The sequence below is a fragment of the Microtus oregoni genome, unplaced genomic scaffold (genome assembly GCF_018167655.1).
Source record: "Microtus oregoni isolate MIOR12 unplaced genomic scaffold, Mior012 000014F_ref0000157, whole genome shotgun sequence".
Lineage (NCBI taxonomy): Eukaryota > Metazoa > Chordata > Mammalia > Rodentia > Cricetidae > Microtus > Microtus oregoni.
Window position 1 is genome coordinate 45413845 of NW_024543073.1, and position 18488 is coordinate 45432332.

General features: G+C 43.9%; 1 long non-coding RNA gene across 1 annotated transcript in view; it reads left to right on the top strand.

Moving 5' to 3' along the window:
• LOC121455798 overlaps nt 1–16654 on the top strand; it is a 21682-nt gene extending 5028 nt beyond the window's left edge. Inside the window, exons 2-5 of the long non-coding RNA XR_005975545.1 lie at nt 4913–5248; nt 5579–5706; nt 6501–6601; nt 16197–16654. This is a non-coding gene — a long non-coding RNA (uncharacterized LOC121455798). The remainder of the gene's footprint in view (nt 1–4912; nt 5249–5578; nt 5707–6500; nt 6602–16196) is intronic.
• The last annotated feature ends 1834 nt before the right edge of the window (nt 16655–18488 follow it).

Sequence of the window (18488 nt, forward strand, 5' to 3'; positions counted from 1 at the left end):
CTGTGGGTGTTGTGTGGAATTAAGTTTTGGATTTTTAACTTATTTTATTTATCTATTTTTCATTTTTAAAAGATTTATTTACTTTATTTTATCTGTATGAGTGCTTTCCCTGCATATGTCTGTATGAACTACCTGTGTGCCTGGTGCCATTAGATGCCAGATGAGGATAACAGATTGCCTGCCATTGGAGTCACGGATGATTGTAAGCTGCCATGTGGGTGCTAGCAACTAAGTCCAGTCCTCTGCAGGAGCAACAAGTGCTCTTAATTTCTCAAGTACTTCTCCAGCTCCTGAGTTTATTTTACTGTTTACTTCTGTGTCTCTATGTAGGCATGTGTGTGCCTGCATGTGGGTACCTGTGCCAAAAGAGGGTGCTGGATCTCCTCATGCTGGGATTACAGGTGGCTAGAGTTCTGGAGTTTGGTCTTCAGGAAGAGAGGCAAGCTCTGAATCACTAGGCATCTCTCCAGCCCCTGGAATCAAGTTTTAAACCATTTGTGCAAACATCAAGAACTCTTCCAGGGTACACAATGAGATGTAGGATGGTGTGCAGGAAGCGTGTATTTAGTTCTGCAAGGATGGCTGTGCTGTCTCCCTTCCCCGTGGCCTCAGCGGTGATTGGCAAACTCTATGCTCCTCGTGCTTACTCTGACATTATGTCTCCTTTATTGTGATTGTGGGCCGCTCTGAGAAGTCCATTGTAGAACCGCATTGTTGTCCTAGTCACGTGATGTGGAGTGTGTTCTCCTACGCTTGGCTTCCATCTGTACATCTTCTTTGGCCATGTGTCTGATCAGGCCTTTGGTCTAGTTTTGAATCAAGTCATTCTTTTTGTTGTTGACTTATAGGCACTCTTTTTAGATGCGAGCTAATAACCCTTTGCCAATATATTCTTTGCAAATGTTTTCTCTTGGTCTTAGCATTTTCTTCTCAACCTTCTAAAGCCATCATTCCCAAAATAGACGTGTGCTGCTGTAAAAGGCTGAGGTGGATTCTTGCCATGCCACTGTTAGTTGTGTGCTTCTACAATTCTTTGTGCCAATTCTTTTTTTTTTTTAATTTGTGTATAGGTGGTGTGGGACAATGGTCTGTATTCTGTTGATTATATTTTAAATAAACACTGATTGGCCAGTAGCCAGGCAGGAAGTATAGGCGGGACAACCAGACAGGAAGTAGAGGTGGGTCAATGAGAACAGGAGAATTCTGGGAAGAGGAAAGCTTGGTCGGCAGTCATGACCCAGCTACAGAAGAAGTAAGATGTGACTGCCTCGCTGAATAAGGTACTGAGCCACATGGCTAGCATAGACAAGAATAATGGGCTAATATAAGTTATAAGAGTTAATAAGAAGCTGAGCTAATGGGCCAATCAGTTTATAACTTATGAAGACCTCTGTGTGATTTCTTTGGGACTTAAAAATTGTGGGAACCAGGCAGGACAGAAACCGTGACAATATATATGTGCATGTGCACCAGAGGACAACATTGAGTGTCATTTCTTGGGACCTACATTTTGAGACAGGATCTCTCACTATGACCAACTTGCCTAATCAGCTAAGCTGGCTAACCAATGAGCCCTGTGGATCCACCTGTCTCTGCCTCCCTGGAACTGGGAATACAAACATGCCAACCATGCCCAACTTTTACATGAGTTCCGAGGCTAAAACTTAGTCCTATGCTTGTTCAGCAAATACTTGACTGACTGACTGACTGACTGACTGAACCATCTCCTTGTCCACAAACCAATTCTTTAGGTGTCATGTTTTTTGTTTGTTTTTTGTTTGTTTGTTTGTTTGTTTTGTAAGAGAAGGTCTCATGTCTGGCTTATTTCATGAAGCATCCAACAGCCCTCTGAGTATATGAGTGATTGGATGACAAAACAGATATTGGATTGGATTTGCCAACATTTTACGAAGCATATTTTAATATTGAACATCAGTGCGACACTTCCAAGAACAGTGACTGATCTTGTTTGAACACTGCCTCAGCCAGTGTGCTACACTGGTGGGGACCTAGACCTTTCCTGGACCTTCAGCCTGGGTAATAACAGCATTTGAGCCATGCTGTTCTATGTCCACTCATCTACATTTTCAAGGAAATGTGGAAATTATTTGTTAAAGTAAATGATAAGGAAAACATCTTCATTTGATTCTAGAATTAAATATCTTCTGCGATATTCATGCGCTAATTGACTGATCAGCAAATGTCACTGTGATAAAACATGACCAGAAGGGACTTCCAGAAGAAAGACTTTATATGGTTCCTGAGAGAAGAGTTCACAATGGTGAAGAAGGCACGACAGCAGGTGGTCAGAACTGAGAGATCACATCTTCATCCACATGTATGAAGCTGGTGTCGGGGAGGGAGACGAAGACAGACAGAGACACAGACCAGACAGACAGACAGACAAATATCAGAAAGCTGGGGCCAGGATAGAGGACTTCTGAAACCCGCCCCCCATCACCACCACCACATTACCCCTGCAGCCCCAGTGATACACTTTCTCCAGAAAGGCTGTATCTCCTAAAAGCTCTATAATCTCCCCAAACAGCGCTCCTAACTGGGGACCAAATATTTAATTCTTTGAGCCTACAGGAGGTATATTTTCATTCAGACTTTCCACAAAAGCCAATATGTCTTCTGTCTAACCTATAGAGAGTTTCTATTCTACATTATGAATACTTGACTTCAGATATAATATTTGATATGTTTACACAGTGTTTGAACTTCATCAGCCACCACTTTGGTGTGACTTGGATTTCAGTAGATGGGACCTGGGTCTGAGCCCCACGAGCAGGGTACCCTAAACGCTGTGATGTTTCATGCCCCGGGAGCCCAGAGAGCCTCTCTCAGCTGTAAGGTGCGGCGAGATTGCTGTGAAGCTGCCCTTGTATTCTAATCAAGATGAACTTGAAAGGTGAACATTATAAGTGGTAGAAATTATTTATAATTTGGTAATAAAAGTTTATATCTAACACTCCAGATTTCATACGTCTGCTATGTGCTGGCTCTGGGTTATAAAACAATTGTAGTTGCCTTTACGTTTGGCCTTATAAGAAAGGTCATAAATTAGAATGATAGCATTCGTCCTCTTTCTGAGCTCAGAAAATTTCCATATTAACATCTTCACCTCAAACATAAATGGTTACCCAACTACAAAGAAAAGAGTTGCGCTGAGCCTTATGAATTATAGTTTATGTTGGAAATCTGTGTACACACGCCTGCAGCAGTGCATTCCAACTTCAGGAAAGCTGGCTTGACCATAGTGGAGCTAATTCAACTGCATGGGCAACTTAAATAAAGAAAGAACAGCATATAAAACTTGGGGATATTTTAGATGTCAGCAAAAGGTTGCTAGGGTATGCAATTACTTTAACTCTTAAAATGCATTTTTATGTCTTCAAGTATTTTTCCTTTTCCAGAATATCTCTACCTCATTACTTAAAAATAAGCTTGCATTCAGTTTCAAATGTTTTTATATAATGTGGTTTTAACTGAAAATGTGACAGTCTGGGTTTTCTCCCCCCTACAGAAAAAATACACAGCACATTCTATTATGACATATAATGACTAAGTTCTTCCCAAGATATTGATGAATTGGACCAATGCTTTATGTTTAGACTTTCAAAAAATGTTTATAGCAAAACCCAGATGTCCTTAATTTTCCAGTGTGGAATATTAAATCCATATGCTTTGCCGGTGTAGATCACTTTCACCATCCTGTCAGTGTGCTTAGAATACAGTGAACTGTAAACAAGCAGGATCTAGTTCTAGAACAATCACACGGGCCCAGACTTTCATCTGCAGAGAACAGAGTTTGTTAGTTCTTGATTACTTTCAGCATTAGAACTCTTTCCCATGGAGGAATCAATAGAGCTAGAAATTACTAATGAGTTAGCATGGCTTGGTCCATGAGGGCTGCTGTAGCAATATACCCTAGACTGGGCAACTCACAAACAACAGAAATGCATTCCTCACTGTTTTCAAGACTAGGAAGCCCACGGCAAAGGTACCAACAGTCTTGTTCTCTGCGTCTTTGACGGCACCTTCTGAATTCATTTTCATAAGGAGAAAGTGGCAAGGGAACTGACTAGCCACTTATATAAAGACACAGATCCACTTGTGAGGGCTGTGACTTCATATGGATCCAGTCTGAGGGCTGTGACTTCACACAGATCCAGTCTGAGGGACCTATGACTTCACACAGATTCAGTCTGAGGGCTGTGACTTCATATGGATCCAGTCTGAGGGCTGTGACTTCACACAGATCCAGTCTGAGGGACCTATGACTTCACACAGATTTAGTGTGAGGGCTGTGACTTCACACAGATCCAGTCTGAGGACCTATGACTTCACACAGATCCAGTCTGAGGGCTGTGACTTCACACAGATCCAGTCTGAAGACCTATGACTTCACACAGATCCAGTCTGAGGGCTGTGACTTCACACAGATCCAGTCTGAGGGCTGTGACTTCACACAGATCCAGTCTGAAGACCTATGACTTCACACAGATCCAGTCTGAAGACCTATGACTTCACACAGATCCAGTCTGAGGGCTGTGACTTCACACAGATCCAGTCTGAGGGCTGTGACTCCACACAGATCCAGTCTGAGGGCTGTGACTTCACACAGATCCAGTCTGAGGGCTGTGACTCCACACAGATCCAGTCTGAGGTCCCTGTGACTTCACACAGATCCAGTCTGAGGGCTGTGACTTCATACAGATCCAGTTGTAAGGGCTATGACTTCATCACTTCTTTTCTCTTGTTTTAAAATGTGTTATTATTGCTGCTATTGTTGCTGTTATTGTCGTGGTCATGATTATGTTAGCTCTATGTGTGATGGCACAGCAGATGTGAATCGGAGGACACTTTGTGGAGTACTTCTCACCTTCCACCTTTCCTTGGGTTCTAGGCTGTCAAGCTTGCGTAGCGGTGCTTTTCCTGACTGAGCCACCTCACACAACCAGTTCTTACTGCACAGCTGTGCTGGTTAATCTGTCAACTTCACACAACCTACAGTCATCTGAGAAGAGGCAACCTTCATTCAGAAAATGCTAGCATCAGACTGACCTGTAAGGAGGGCCCAGCCACCGTAGGTGGTGCCCCCACCCCCGGCAGACAGTCCTGGGCTGTGGAATAATTGGAATTGCAGTAAGCCAGTAAGCAGCGTCCTCCATGGTATCTGTTTTAGTTTCTGCCTCCAGCTCCTGTCCTGAGTTCCTGCCCTCAGTGATGGATGTCCAGAAGTGTAAGTCAAATAAACCCTGTTCTTCCTAAGTTGCTTTTGGTCACGATCTTTATTACAGCAATAGAAATCCAGCTAGAATAATAGCCCAGCCTGGCCTCAATCGTACCTCTTCAATGCTGGAGTTACAAATGAGGCCACCACACCTAGCTGTCCATTCTAATATTATCATGCTGTGTGTTAGGTTCCAACATAGATTATTACCATCCTTCAGACTCTAACAAAGCAGAACCCAAAAACAAAAACAAAACAACACAACAACAATGCATATCTGTTGTTCCCTTAAGAGCTCAAGGAAAAAAAATGGTGCATTTGTTTCTCTTTTGACAAAAGGTGCTTCAGCATCTGGACATGATTCTAGCAACTTCCCAAACACAGAGAAGATGAAGGGAGTCTCACGAGAACAACATTGTCCACGCAGAACTGGAAGCAGACACAGCTGTGCACACCTATAGTCTCAGGTACCTGGGAGGCTGGGCCAAGAGATAGCTTAAGCCCCAGAGTTCAAGATCAGCTTGAGAAACACAGTGAAAACCTCATCTAAAGAAATGCTGAAGCAGTAACATTAAAAAGAGGATTGGGGACCGAACAACTTCCTTCTTGAATTATAACTAGAAGTAAAATAACGAGATGTATGCCTTGAAAGTCTTCTGTATGTAACCAGATGAGAAGACTCTTGGCTGCCTTCGGTTGGAAGGGACAAGACCCGCTGACTCCTGCTAAAGACCCAGACAGCTTGTAGATGACACAGAGCGTGGCGAGGACAGACAGCTTCCGGTTTAGTCAGTGATCAGGATAGATGCTGCCGAGTGAATTTCATATCAGTGTTTGTGTCAGGTACCAAGCCACTGGTCCTGCCCAGGTACCAGTCCGGGCACTGGCTAGGTTAGGCTCCATCGTTTTTGGATTGCAACCGTTCCTTTGGAAAACATTTGCCTATTTTCTTTCTGCTTGGCAAATAAAAGGTGCTTCTAGATATAAACTGGTGAATAAATGACTAAATGAACAAGCCCTCAACTGGTCCCAGGGTGAGATTCTCTGAGTATCACTGACGTAGTGATATCAAGTGAAATATGAAGGAAAATGATGTCCGTTAGTGGGTCCTAGAGGAATTAGACTGTAAGCGCTCCTTGAACTTTACCCTCTCAACCCCAATCATACACAATTAATTAATAGATACTTCTCCGCCAGTGATTAAGTACCTAAAACTGATGACTACAGCCCAAGTCTAACGTCTCCATCTATTTCTATTCAGGAGCAGGAAATACGCTAGACCCTTCAAGGACAGAATCACTCTCCAAAGGACACCCCACTTCAGTAAAGTAACCGACAGAGGGCGAGGGAGATAGCCCACAGGTAAACTGAAACCGGGAGGACCTGCTTTTGGGTCCCCAGTGAATATGTGAGAAAAAGGGCAGGGGTGGCTGTCAGTGCTGGCGAGGCAGAGACAGGATGAACCGGAGCTCTCTGTCTGGCCAGTCTAGCCAACTGGTGAACTCCAGCTTCAGTGAGAGCTGTCTCGAAATGTGTAAGTGGAGAAGAGATTGAGAAAGATCCTTGGCATCTATTTCTGATCGCCTGCTGCATATATACATGCACATGCACACGCACACACACACACACACAGCATGTATGCATATCTTGAAATTCATGCACATGACACACACATACATGTACAGAAAAGTTAACTGTACATTAGGCATTAAGGAGGACTAGAGTGTTAGGTGTACCACCCACCCCAAAATAACTCAAACTACTCTAGTGCAGCCTGTTGTGAGAACAACTCAACTGTGTATTTATAAACATCCAAAATTCAAGAAAAATAGATTCTGAAAGAACTCTAAAGAAAATTGCTGCTCCCTCAAAAAAAAAAAAAGAAAGAAAGAAAGTGGATTTTATTTTCTTAGGCTGTGTCTAGGTATTTAAATAACACTTTATTAGGCTTCACTAGTTGGCGCGGAGCTCAGGAAAGCTCTGTTTTCTCTTTGATGTCCTTACAGTCCTCACCCACTGGTGATGTTTCATTGACCCAGTGTACCCTGCTTTGGTATTGCCTGATGAAGCACAAAGGCCTGAACTCCACTCGAAGCTCACAAGAGCCATGAGAAGGAGTGGGTACTTTTCCTAGGCATAGGTGCTGAACAAAACGGGGGCTGAGATGATTTACATCCCTTGACGACTGTTTTCCAGCTTTTTTGTGAACAGACACATAAATAAATGCAACTTTAAAGTAAAATATAAAAGAGTAAACCCCAACAATCTCTTTCAGACAGCAATTGGGACTCTGCAGGTACAAGAGCCCTGCCTTGGAAATTCTGTTCCTGCAGGCATTGGCTCTGCCACTTCCACTAAAAGTAGCTTTAATTAAATCTGTATTGTTCTACTTATAAATAAGGCTTGGGATTCAAAGGCTGGGGTGGAAACCTGCTAGCTCAGAGGTTGAGTAACACTTAGGTAACCTCCTCTTCTTGCTGCTGTCTTCTGTAGGAGGAGGCCACTTGTTCGTCCTGGCTGCCCAGAACCAAAATAACCACACAGAAACTGTATTAATTAAATCACTGCTTGGCCCATTAGCTCTAGCTTCTTATTGGCTAACTTTTACATTAATTTAACCCATTTCTATTAATCTGTGTATCATCATGAGGTTGTGGCCTACCAGCAAAGTTTTAGCATGTCTATCTCCGGCAGCTCCATGGCATCTCTCCTCCTTCCTTCTCCCAGCATTCAGTCTAGTTTCCTCCACCTACCTAAGTTCTGCTCTATCATCAGGCCAAGGCAGTTTCTTTATTCATTAACCAATAAAAGCAACACATAGACAGAAGGAACTCCCACACCAGTCTTCCACTCTGCCAAACAAAAAGAGCCATGCCACTCTAAATCCCTCCTGGCTACTTCCAGTGCATGTCTCTCTTTCTCCCAGATGTCCTCTGATGCTCTATGATCACTTTCTGTTAACTGGTTGCTAACTCAGCCTCCTGACTTAAGGTTAATTTTAATTAATGCAAGCACAAACTTGGGGTTCACAGTGTGATTGAATATCCCCAACGGGGATTACCCAAAACAATTGAAGTCAAACTGTTTATGAAATGTTTTCTTTTATACTTACTACTTTAAAATAGTGAGGACATGCAGTCAACCTAAGTATACATCATTACAAGAATGAACCACAAGACATGTTTACTGTAATGCTATTCAACTTCAAAGAAGGAAGCACACAACAACATAGATAAGATATCATAAGATACCTTGTGAAGTTAGGTAGTCACCAAGAACACGGTCCTTTCTTTTTCTTTTCCATAGTCCCACTTACAGCATCTAAAGGAGAAACAACCTGCAAACCCAAACAATGGTTGCCAGGAGTTGGGGAAAGAGCTGATGGGTGGTGGTTGTTCAGGAGGTAGAAAGTTTCTCTTGATCGAGATGGATACTAGAGGTCTGCCGAGAACACTGTGTGTGAACCTGTTGATGGGTTACATCGTAGGTTGTTTGTGTGCACAGGTATGTAATAGCTATCGTAAGAACAATGAAGTTATAAGAATGACAATAATAATGAATGCTGACTGCTTTCTGAGAGGGAAGGAAGGTCATGGACTCTATTTTACTCAGTTTTAATGTTCTACATATTTATTACCCAAAATATTTGGGCCACTCATTACCACCCTGAAAAGGTCTCTCTCTCTCTCTCTCTCTCTCTCTCTCTCTCTCTCTCTCTCTCTCTCTCTCTCTCACACACACACACACACACACACACACACGTGCACACAACACACTCACAGGCACACATACACACACATTTAGGATGCTGGCAGCTGTGGTCAAGGCAAGAGCACCAAGGACTTTTGGAATAAATATGCCTGGGATTATTACTAAGAATGCAAATCCAATCAAATAACAGAGATGATTTATTGTTTTTATTAATACTGTTAAAAATTTATTTATTTACTCATGTTGAGGTTTGAACCCAGGGCTTTTCCTATGCTGTTCAGGTACCCCACCACTGAGTTACACTCCCATAATCCACCACTGAGTTACACTTTCATAATCCACCACTGAGTTCCACTTCCATAATCTACCACTGAGTTACACTCCCATAATCCACCACTGAGTTACACTCCCATAATCCACCACTGAGTTACACTCCCATAACACACCACTGAGTTCCACTTCCATAATCCACCACTGAGTTCCACTCCCATAATCCACCACTGAGTTACACTCCCATAACACACCACAGAGTTCCACCCCCACAATCCACCACTGAGTTTCACGCCCAGCTCCCGTGTTAGCTCTTTTTTTTTTTTTTTGGTTTTTCGAGACAGGGTTTCTCTGTGGTTTTTTGGAGCCTGTCCTGGAACTAGCTCTGTAGACCAGGCTGGTCTCGAACTCACAGAGATCCGCCTGCCTCTGCCTCCCGAGTGCTGGGATTAAAGGCGTGCGCCACCATCGCCCGGCTCCGTGTTAGCTCTTGATTCCCCTCACTGCAGATGTGAGCATGCTTCATCCACAGACATGGACTTGAAGGGCTGCCTTTCCAGAGATTTGTGTATTAGCTCACATCCTGTTCTTCCCAACAAACCTGCATCTCCCTGCTCTTCCAGCACATCTGGATTCCAGTCAATAGGTGTGCCCAGCCCGGAAAAAGTGGCAGTTTATTAATTATGTGTTTGAACCGAAGATGGATCAAGAACTGAGAGTTAGTGAGAAAGGTTCATCACCCTAAAGCAACAGGCAAGTTTTAATGAGATGTAGTCATCCCTTTTTAAAAGTTTCGTTTGGCCCAGGTGGTGGGGTGCACACCTTTAATCCCAGCACTTGGAGGCAGAGGCAGTAAGTTCAAGGCCAGCCTGGTCTACAGACCGAGTTCCAGGAAATAAAGTTCCAATTGCGTATATCATAAAAGTATGGCAGATCTTCTGTAAATAAGCAGGAGGAAATAATAATTTTTTTAAAAAAATCTCAAAATTTGCATCATTTCACCACTCCCAGAAAACAGTGTTCCAGGGTGGAGGCACTCCCTTTATGTGTCTCTTAATTCTTACACTGCATCTTACACACTGTTCTATATATTAATTTTCTTAATTATAATTTATAAAAATCTTTACATGTTGTGACTATGAGATCATTTTCATAGCAGCATAATACTCCACAGAAACTTAACTTCTTTATTATTATAGAATCATGTATTTTTATTTACACCAGTCATAACAACATGTACTTAAATGTATAGGCATGTGAACATTCTGCCTAGATATCTGCACACATATATACATACACAGATATACAGATATAGAAAATTCTCATCTGAGTATTTGCTTAGACAAAGCCCTGATGTAGAATCACCGTTTTCAGGGATTATATTTGTGGTGGTGTGGCTGGAACCCGGGGCTTTAGTATGCTTGCCCAACCCTCTACCTCTGAGTTCCATTCCTAGAGATCTGCACACTCTCAAATGTCAGTTATGCTTTAGGTGGCACTGTGGGAAACGGCTTCATGACAAGAGAGGAAGTATGGAGACAGCTCCTTTAAAGCATAGCCTCCTTGGTAAAGATTGCTTTTCCACCGAATATTGTGGAGTAGAAACTCCTACAATACAAGGACAGGGCTGATTCACGGTTACCCCCAAACACCTTGCCACAGGCCTAACCCCAAGTATTCTGAATATCTGGAAATCTGTATATTTGGATTTTTAAAGAATATTTATTTACTTCTTTAGCATGCCCAGGTGTGTGTGTGTGTGTGTGTGTGTGTGTGTGTGTGTGTGTGTGAGCACCCGTGGCATGACATGTTCACGGAAGCCAGGGGCAACTGTGGCCATCAGTTCTTTCCTTCCACCTTTATGTTTGTTCCAAGGACTGAACTCAGGTCATCAGACTTGGCCGCAAGCACCTTTACCTGCTGAGCCATCTTTCCTGTCCTCCCTCTTTGTTTTAGGGGACACTGAATTGAACTGTACATGTTTCAGACTCTACAGAACCTGGAATTCTTTGTACAGCATTCAGGAAGCACTTGCTATTTGACAGGTCTTTCTCTGAGCACATTTTACAGGTCTAAAGCAATTTAACCCCCATATAAACCCTGTGAAGTTATGACCATGATCATCACCAAGCTGTAAATGAACTGACTGAGATCAGACAAGTAACCTGCCAAAAGTCACGTGGCTAATGCATTGCAGATCCAGAATTTGTACCCAGGATTTTCTGATCACTAGTGCAGAGCTGTGACTGTAAACTTGTGTTCTTTAGCAGTTGTGGGTCAGATACTTCTTTGCTCCTGTCAACTGTTGCATTTACAGTTGCCGTGTGAAATAGCAGTATTTTATCACCTTTGAGTATCTCTGCAATTTTAAATAGGCCTGGATTTTTCTGGCCCAGGGTCTCTCAAAAGGCTGCAGTCAGATGGTGGCTAAGTTTGAATCAACCATAAATGTGTGTAGTTAGGGTGTGGGTGAACCTCCGTGTGTGTGTCTGTATGTATCTGTGTCTGTCTGTCTGTTTGTGTGTGTGTGTGTGTGTGTGTGTGTGTGTGTGTATGTGTCTCTGTGTGTGTCTGCTCACAAAGTCACCCTGCACAGTCTCCCTACATAGGCTATCTATGCTTCTGCATAGCACAGCTGCCTCAGCAAGCAACTAACATGGGAGTTGTGGACTTTCTGGCATGGATGCTCCCACAAACAAGTTGGTATTCTTCTATGACCCACCCACAGAAGTCACATGTGGCCTTTCTGCCATCTTCTATTGGTCAAGATGGTCACAAATCATCTCCAGTTTCATGGGTGTCTTTGAGGCCACCTCTCAATTGGAAGAGGAGCAAATTGCAATATACCTTGTTGCTGCCTGCTTTGAGAAATACTGCCTACTGCATAACTAATTTCTGTAGCCCATGGAAAGCTTTAAAACTCATTTTTTTTAATGCCACGGAGCTGATCACATGTTCACTGATTCATTTCAGTTTGTCAACAGCCTGCTCTTCTGATTGATAGGATGTACGCAAGGAATGACACATTGGCAGCGTGTACTCACAGGACGGTGCTGTAGCTTACGGCTCTGGGACAAAATGAACCCAGCAGCCTGTATGTAAATGGAGCCCAGGCCCCTGGCCTCTACGTTCAAGATTCTTAAGTTATCTGTAGAGTTTCGAAACATCCTCTGTTTCTAAAACAAAACAAAAACAAAAACAAAAAACTCCTTATTAAACAGCAGGTTTTAGTGCACTGAGAACCTAGAGGCTGTGCTGCTGACTGTGGCCACTGCTGTGTAGTCGAGTGTCTGCCTTTGGCAGCTGGCCAGGAGTGCCAGACTTGAGCACATCGTGATGTAGGACACCCGCTGCAGGGGTCTTCCCTTTTAGCTCAGATTTTCTTTATACAGAAGGCTATTCACAAAGATGTTTGGAGGTGAGCATCCTACTCACCTTTGCTTTAGGCAGAAAAGGTAGTGGTCCCCAAAAGAGAAATGTTTGGAGTGATTGCATTGCTCCTTTGAGGCCTTGGGTATGCTGTATATCTTTCAGTTGGTTGGTTTCTTTTGTACATCTTGTCATTTGTTTGTAACTGGTGGAGTCCCAGAACTCTGCATGCAGAATATGTTCTAAGCTCCAGCTGTTGTCACCACTACCTTTAGCAGCTGACTGGTCCCAAGTGGGTTGAGGGCTCAGTAACCACTCCTGTGCTTTACCCCTACTTCCAGGGTCTCAGAGCACCTCTGTGCTGGTCTCTTCAATGTGCAGTCATCACTATGACTTCAAAATGGAGGGGTGACCAATGAAAGCATTTCCTGCCGCTTTCCTGGGGTACCCAGCACAGCTAGCCTCACAAGCTTTCTAGCCCCAAGCCGAACTCTGAAACTCCAGAGACTAGGGCTGCCTGGCCGGAGCAGGTCCTATCAGGCAAGGCTGTCGAAGGGACAGACAGTCCCTCACACACAGCAACAGGGGCATGCCTGAGCTCCAGTTATCTCGGGAGAGAGTTTGCCATTTTTGTTCTTGGTAATTAGATGGCTGGTTGTAGATCCAAGCCATTTTGGGCCCCTGTGAGTGTGAATCTTCAGGTTTGAATTAATCCATCAATCCATTTGTGGCTTTCTACCCACGAGCCAAATGGCCTGTCCTAACTAAAGGGCAGACAAACACCATCCATACAGCTACTTCACAGTTTACCTTGGAAACGTTCTAATGGCCAGTTTACATAGCTCTGTGTCCAAGCAAGACAGGAAGCACTGGGTTGTTCCTATTCTTTGTCACAGTGATGCCTCCAGAGATATTTAGATGCCAGCCCTTTCTGACTGTAAAAGAAATTAATCCTGGCCTATGAAAAGTTCTCCGTTGTCAGGTCTAACGGGCAGGATTATCTGAACCTTCTGAGTCCTTAGAAAGTCAGATGCCGAGCACATCTGGGCTGCTTTGCTCTCCCTTCGAGACTCGTCTTCAATAACCCCCTTTGATCCTGGGGGCCTCTTTCAGTGACAAAAATAAGAGCATATGAAACCTGATGTATCCTTGCAAGCTCCCAGGTCAGAGCAAACTTCTAACAAGTTCCTAATGGCCCCACTGAGGAGTTCTGGCTTTCTTCACAGGTGGGCACAAGGCTATTGGAGGGTTCACTTGGGTCTTCAGTTCCGAGACGTCACAGTTCCACGGACCTCTGGGCCTGTGTCTGTTTGCAAACGGTTCTCAAGCTCATAAATCCATCCATTTACAATTTTTTTCCCAGTATTTTTTTGTGGTTAGATAAGAATTTAACCCCACATTTCCTGGGTCACACTTCTTTTACCTCACTGACCATTTGTGTGAAACAGGCAGGCCAAACACACTCTAGCCAGGAAGAACGCACTGCTAGGCTTAAAAGGAGTGACCAGAAAGGTATCTCCACACAAAGGCAGCTTCGTCTGTGGGCTGAGGTGAATTGTGGCGTGAGGACTCCGCGGCTTTTCAGACCGGACGGCTCCAGAAGAAGGCTAACACTGCTGGCTGGGCCGCCTGCCTTACTGCGAGGGCGCGGGTGAAGTGCATGTCTTCATAAATCGGCCTCTGTTTCTGCTTCCCATCTGAGCTACGCCAGCCTGCTCTGTGAAAGCCTGGATTGAAAAAACTTTTTATTTTTTATTTTTAAAGAGAGCTATCTTTTCAAATTGTGCTTATATAACATTCAGCTAAGGCAATGTATATTTATTTCTTCAAGTAGTGCTATTGCTTGAAGTCTACCTCTTTGCCTTTGACAGTAAGACAGACCGCTTATCTTCATATTTTCATAATGAAAACTCCCCAAGCTCGGGCTGCTATGGCAGATTTACGGCTTTTGAGCAGGAGAACTGACAGGCATTCTAATACGGAAGGAGATATGATGTCCTTAATGTACAGTGATGTCACTGCTAACGAGGGAGAAGCAGCCAGAGCACTTGCAGTCAGCACCGTGGCTGTCCTGGCTGGGGTAAAAGAGACCTTGTCACCCCAGAAAGGACACAGGTAATGAAGAAAAGGAAACCAAGCCTCAGGTACAAAGGCACCAGCTCACTGTGGACGTGCATTAGCTTCAGGAAGTTGACGCTAAAACTGTCTGGACAGAGCTGACCTTGAGAAGGGACAGGGTGGGGCGTGGTACTCTGAGTGTAATTAAAACCCTCCAGGGAACAGGCAAAGGAAAGCTAGGCCGCCTTCTGACCTTCGTCTCTGTCCCCTTTATCCTGCCCCAGAGTGGTCTCAGAACTTAAAGACGTGGACAGCTACACTGTCATTAGCAGGATGCCCCTATTGTTAGGAAATGCCACACACTCGTGTCTTTTATTTGCAAATGAGGCCTTAAAGGTTTAACTTTGCAAGGAGAAAAAGAAATTCTTAGAGGTTGCTTTTCCAATGTCCTTGTACAGACTTGTGACTGAGGAAGAAACACCATAATGAGAACAATCTGAAAAGTCTGCACTCCGCAGGCCTCCTGCATGGCTGTGGCTGGAAAGGGTCTTTCAAAGGTTTCAGGAGCATCTTCCACTCTGAGAGAATGGGGCTGTGTGTTGGTAGCAAGGAAAATGGAACACTCAAGATCCGTGTCGGTTTTCGCCATTCCCATCAACTTCCCCGGAAGTATGAGGGTTAATTTAAGACCTGAGAGGGCTTTTGCCAGCTCTGAGGATAGCCAAGCACTTAAAATTTGCCAGCTCCATTAAATGTACTTCTCCTTAATTAAACGCAGATACATTCAGAGATCTACATGCTCAAAATTAAGTATCAAAGATTTATTGTATAAAGGAGCCAAACAGCAAAGGCAGAGGTCAGAACTGACCAATATGACAAAGGACTATATTTTTTATTATGTTATTATCTAATGAATTTTAATGCACTGAGACAGTGGTTGTGAGCTGGACAGGCTTTTCTGGGCTGCGATTTAATCTGCCACTCGCAAGTTACAGGGTACAGGAAAGTTAGCTATTTCTTTAGGGCTCAGCTTCATTGCTTGTAAAAAGGGAAGGTCATTTCACTTCTTTCATGGTAATGAATGAATGAAACCAACAAATAGCAAGCCATTCACTGATGTGGGATTCCCCTCTGTATGCTGTGAATATCATTGGTTTATAAAGAAACTGTCTTGGCCTGTGATAGGGCAAAAGCATGGAGGTAGGTGGGGAAAACTGAACAGAATGCTGGGAGAAAGGAGGCAGAGTCAGAAAAAAGCCATGAAGCTGCTGGAGACAGATACACTGAAACTTTGCTGGTAGGCCACGGCCTCGTGGTGATGCACAGGTTAATGGAGATGGGCTAAATTAAGATGTAAGAGCTAGCCGATAAGAAGCTAGAGCTATTGAGCCAAACAGTAATTTAAATAATACAGTTTCTGTGTGGTTATTTCAGGTCTGAGCAGCTGGCAGCAAACAAGCACCCTCCTCGCAACAATTCACTATTTTGTTCAAAGCATAATTAAGTGAAAAATTAATGTTAGCGTTTTTTTTTCCCCCGACATCTTAAGGAGGCTGCAGTGGTCGTCGCCACTCTCCGAGCTTCATCATGCCGCCCAAGGATGACAAGAATAAGAAAGATGCCAGAAAGTCAGCCAAAAAAGACAAAGGCCCAGTAAATAAGTCTGGTGGCAAGGCCAAAAAGAAGTGGTCCAAAGGCAAAGTTCGGGACAAGCTCAACAATCTAGTCCTGTTTGACAAGGCTACATACGACAAACTCTGTAAGGAAGTGCCCAACTATAAACTTATTCTGTAAGGAAGTTCCCAACTATAAACTTATTACTCCAGCCGTGGTCTCTGAGAGACTGAAGATTCACGGTTCCTTGGCCAGGGCAGCTCTTCAGGAGCTCCTTAGTAAAGGGCTTATCAAGCTGGTTTCAAAGCACAGAGCCCAAGTAATTTACACCAGAAACACAAAGGGTGGAGATGCCCCAGCTGCTGGTGAAGATGCATGAACAGGTTCAATCAGCTGTACATTTGGAAAAATAAAACTTTATTAAATAAAAAAATTAATGTTAGCAATGTAATATGTAAATTGTTATTATTAAAAATTGATATTTATTTTAGTCACATTTATTACATGTAAAATTGCACTATTTGCAGTTAGTGTACAGATAATAGCAAAAATTATTTTCACTCACCATACTAGAAGAAACAGGTAATTTAGGCTTATGACTCTGGCATGGTGGTGGAGTCCAGCATGGTGGGAAAACATGGCAGCAGGCTGCAGGCATGGCAGTCAGAGCAGGAAGCTGAGCATTCACACCTTCAAACGCAAGCACGAAGTAAGAGATTTAACTGTGATGTACTTCCTGTAGTAAGCCCGCACCCCCTAACCCTGACCCAAACAACTGAGGACCAAGGTTCCAATACCAGAGCTCATGGTGCAGACATTTACCATTCAAAGCACCACACATTCCACTGGTGAACATGGATCCATACCATGTAAACTCACTTGAACACACACACGTACACACACATGCACAATGATCAAACAAACCAAAGCTATATCCTGAGGGTCATGTGCTTTCTTGTCTGATGCATTTGACTTGTGTGGGTATGAAAGTGTGGATATTCAGTCTTGATGCTGTCCACTACCTCTCTTGTCTACCTTTCCCTCCCCTCGAGACTCCAACTCAGTGGTTCCCAGTCTTGATATACATAAGAACACCAGAGGTACTCACTATAAATTCACAAGTTCTGGTGTGGTGCCAGGGTCCAGGCATCTGTAGACTCAACAGATAACCCTGATGGAGGTGGCGTGCAGACTTAATCACATCCTGGATCCCTAACGTTACCTGCTCTTGCCTCGTGGATGAGAGGGTGACCCGTGGGGAAGCCTCTGCTCTTCTCTGTTTTATGTGAAGACTTGGATTACCTTCCCTTTAGGAGGTATATTCAGGTTCACGATGATCCAAATTAAGGCTGAGTCAGAAGAGGTAGGTTCTTTTCTTTTTTCTTAGAGCTTTGTTTTGTTTTTAAATTTTATTTATTTATTTCATATACCTGGGTGTTTTGTCTGCATGTATGTCTGTAACATGCCTGGCCAGAAGAGGGTGTTGGATTCCCTGGAGCAAGGCTGTGAGCTGCCCTGCAGGTGCTGGGAGTCAAACCCTGGTCCTCTGGAGAACAGACAGTGATCTTTGTCGCTGAGCCACCTCTCCAGACCTAGTGGGTTTTGTTTTGTTTTCTATACATAGTGTGTGATGGGTGAGTGCCATGGCGTGCATTGGAGGTCAGAGTTGTTCTCCTCGTCCATCGTTTGGATCCTGGGCATCAAACTCAGGTTTGCTGGCGTGGCAGAAAGCTCTCTCCTGCTGGTCCATCTCACTGGCCCAAAGAGGATTCCTTTAGTCATCTCTTGCCAAGGTTCTCAGAAGGAAAGAAAAGATGAAGGGTAACTTCAGTGAGACCATTCGCGCAAAAACTTAGAATGTTGGCACAGTCTTTATGATTGTCTATATGGAAGAGCCTTTGCCTCGTCTTTGGGTTGTGGGTGGACACTAGGTAGTAGGAGAGATGCTTCAGGGTCTGTGGATGAAAGCCAACAGCAGTCTTTGGACACAGGTGCTCCCTTGTCCTGTAGCTGTGACATAACATCTGGCAAAGGCAACTTCAGGAAGAAAGGATGCATTTCAGCTCCCAGTTCAAAGGTGAAGTCCCCCAGGGCATGAAGGGCAAGGAGCAGGCTCAAGGCTGTCCTGTGTGTCTGCAGTCAGGAAGCAGAACGATGGCGGAATTTCTTCTGTTCACTCCTTCGGGGGCCACAGCCCATGGAAGCTGTCCACCTGGCTGAGGGGGCT